Raw genomic sequence first — 3,936 nt, forward strand, 5'->3', positions numbered from 1 at the left:
TTAGTTTATAATTCTTCTACGTGATTGTGAAATAATGATGAAAATGCCTATGTCTATAGCATTCTTGGAAAACTCTACACTTTCTTCGAACCACCCCTTTTCTTTATTGACAAATTTATTTATTTATTTATTTTCCAAATTTATAGCAGATTTCATTAACAACATGAAAAAAATTCAATGGGTACAAACCCCCAATTCATCATGCAGCCAGGTTGAAAAACAAATAGACGAACTAAATAATTAGCCTCTTTGTTTCTGGATTGCTTAACTGACTGAATAAAAATATTCTGAAAATTAAAAATAAAGATAATGGTTTCTCGAGCGATCCAGCCTGCATCTCCACCGAAAACAGTAGTTTCACAATTGCCCTCACATTAATTCCATGGATAGTACAATGTTCAGAGGACCCAATTGCAAAAACTGAGAGGGCCCTCGTGTTATGAACAAAAATATTTTGTGAGAGGTGAGCACATGCGCTTTTCACTACCGTATCAAAAGCACCCCGACTATCTACCTGCCGGACACCATCTATAAATAATAACTCAATTAAACGAAACGAAAAAAAAAGCGAATTTTTGAACAGAATCCATTATTTATTGAAAGAAAGTTAAAAACAAATGATCAAAATGTTGTATGGATGAAGAGAGAGGATGAAGATAGAGATGAAGATGGGTAGAAAGGGTGAAGAAGGAGGTGTGATGATTAGGGTTAAAGGAAGATGGGGCGGCCGACTCTCATCGAGAGAGAGGGAGAATTGATTGACCAATTTTTTAATATTCTTTTTGACATATAATTCTAAACACTCTTTAGCCTTTTCGGGTTTTTGCATCTTCAAATGCCTTAATTAATAAAAAGAACTTAGGTGTGTGTAATGTACATAATTATAAAAATAAAAATAACATACAACAAACTTCTTGGTAACTTCTTCAGCCCATTTCGAATTTTGTGCAAGAATGGCAATACACGTGTATGCCCAACTGCCCATTTTGAACGAATAATCGCTTTCAATATCTTCACAGTTGTATCATTGTGTATACTATAAAATTAATTTTAATGTAGTCAGTCATAAACACAAAAGCTTCATAATCTATGAGCTAATCTTATTCATATTTTTCACATACATTTTGAAGTTGAATGAGATTTATAGGATAAACATATATAAATAATTATTGTCCCACTTGGAATTTGATGCGGCATGGTGTTCTTGGTTTCTTTTCCCTAAACTTGCGATCGGAATGTGATCTAGGTCATTTCCATGCCCGGGTCTCTATATTGGTCATACAAGTGTTTTGGTAATCTTACGGGTGTTCTGATTGCGTGGAGAAGGTAGACTAGGTGTTCGTAAAATAGCACAAGTTCTTCGAGTAAGTCCACGACCACGTCCCATGTCTCTGATTAGCATTTTCCCTCCTTACTACAAAGTAATTAGAAAATATTTCCAAGTAATTAGATATCATTCATGCAAGATACTAAATATAACAAAAAAAGACATAATTTCCAAGTCAGATAAATCGTCAAAATAATGAAAAACTAATAAAACAAGATCAAAAGCATTGATAAAATTCTACATACTCTCATTTCATATAATACGATTAAACTTAGAAATCTTAATTAGTATTCGTAAATACAACTCATAGAGAACTAACAACATTAAACCCATATCAAATAAAGACGCAAATAAACCCCCCTCTAGCTCTTACGCAAACATAGGTAAACATAATCAATACTTGATATACATGACACAAAATAACAATTCAACTTACTAATTGTATAATTTACATATTTTATTGATATTAAATTATTTTTCTACATCATTATTTCAAAATGAAAGCATTTGTCATCACAAAAGATAACATAGAAAATGAACAATAACAACTAATGAAGCTAAAAAAACTCAAGCCTTTGAAGAACATATAACTGTGAGATTTAACTCTTACTAAGTTCATAAGAAATTTATAAAATATAGATGAAGAACACATTCGGTTATTAGTTTACTATAGAGAGCCACGTTTATTCTCTCCTTCTCCATCATACTTATACATATATATGTATAAACATGAATACACCGTAAACATAAAAACAATCATATGAACAACACAATTGAAACAAATTAACAAATATTTAATCCTAAACATGTTGATTTAAGACAGCCAAATTCATTCTCTCTATATATCACACTCATACCTATATATATATATATATATAAATGCATATATATGTATAAAGAGGAACAAAAGATATACATATAAAGAACACACAAAATAAATGAAATAAGTTAGCAAATATAGGTAATTAGGAAAACACATTAATGTTATATATAGTCTATATGTAGTCTTATCTCTTTCAAATTAGTTGTTGATTAAATGTAATCCAACTAATAAATTTATAGTTTTAGGACTATATTTTTTCAAATCTAACCTAAATAATTTTTCTAAAGAATACTTATATAATAATTATTGAACTTTTGTAAAATGGTTTAGAGTTTCATGCAATAAGGGAAAATATAATGGGTTCGTATTAGTTTTCATTCTAGGAAAATAATGACATCATATTTACTATATACACCCTTTTTATCATCTATGCAACTCATGACAGATACTTAATTATTTAATAATGAATAGGAAAGTAGTGTGTTGGTTCAATTAAATGGCGGGTCATTGTTGTACTTCTAAGCATTGCATGTTTATTTATATGCATTTGTATACTTATTTCTTATTTAATTATTAACATATTTAAATTTTGTATAAATTAGTTGTACTTTCTATATATTTACATGTTTACTTAGATGTACTTATATACTTATTTCCTATTTTACTAACCTACTTTAATATTACACATTAATAAAATCTTAATATTCATATTTATGATTAAACGAACACAAAACTAGTATATTCTCATTATTGGTTTTCTTGATCTTTCTAGGACTTACTTACAGTTTCTCATGTTAGCTTTAATGTTGATATATCATAGAAATCCTTTAGAAAATTACTCCATTCACCACTTGATTAATAAAAAAGAGAGTCTTCTTAACTTTAGTGGATTTTCCTTCAAAGTCTTAGTTATTACGGTAATATAACATGTATGGTTATTGGTATCCATATTCCATAATCTTTCAAAAATCTTGAGATTCTTACAATACCGAAATTGATTTTCTTGTTTGTCTCCATGCCGACGCACACTAGCAACTTAAATTTTTTATTAGCTCTAATCTCATTAATAATAATGGCTCCCGTGCATAAAAATCTATGTGATCATGTAAATGTATTTGTTACATTAACACACACTAGAAAGACCCTACCTTTGTTTGAATACTCAATTGATTACAATTATTTCCCGTCATACCAGAAAATTTTGATTGCAACATATTTTTGTGAAAGTCATCTCTAAATCACAAAATTTATAATACCACTTTCTAAAAATTTAAATGTATAATAAATTGTTGGAGATTACGAGAAAGAGTTTTTTCCGAGTAATTCCATACAACTTACTCACACAAAACATATACATAAAACTTGCAACTCCAATGAAATAATTTGATCATTTTCTATGAATACAAAACTTAGAAGATTGTCATATTTATGCGGCTAGGTCTACATGGAATTTACAAGAATATTCGCACCTAAGTTAATATGTAATTGAATAAGTACATGATTTAATCACATATAGAAATGCAAAATTATGAACTCGAAGACTATTCTATTTTCATAAAAAAGCAAATTAAAGTGTAGCTTAGCTTGTTTGAAAACAACATACATTTATAATCTTCATATGTACTACCTTTAGTTAGCAAGGAGAGATTCTTTATATATTTTGCATACGAGATAAACACATTAATGCACTACAAGAAAACTGTCAATAGACATCATAGATTAGACATTGGTCACCCGTGTCACCGATGTTAAAAATATTTTTAACATCACCACTTTTAAAAGCGAT

Source organism: Apium graveolens, chromosome 4 (genome assembly GCF_009905375.1).
Source record: "Apium graveolens cultivar Ventura chromosome 4, ASM990537v1, whole genome shotgun sequence".
NCBI classification, from domain to species: Eukaryota; Viridiplantae; Streptophyta; class Magnoliopsida; order Apiales; family Apiaceae; genus Apium; species Apium graveolens.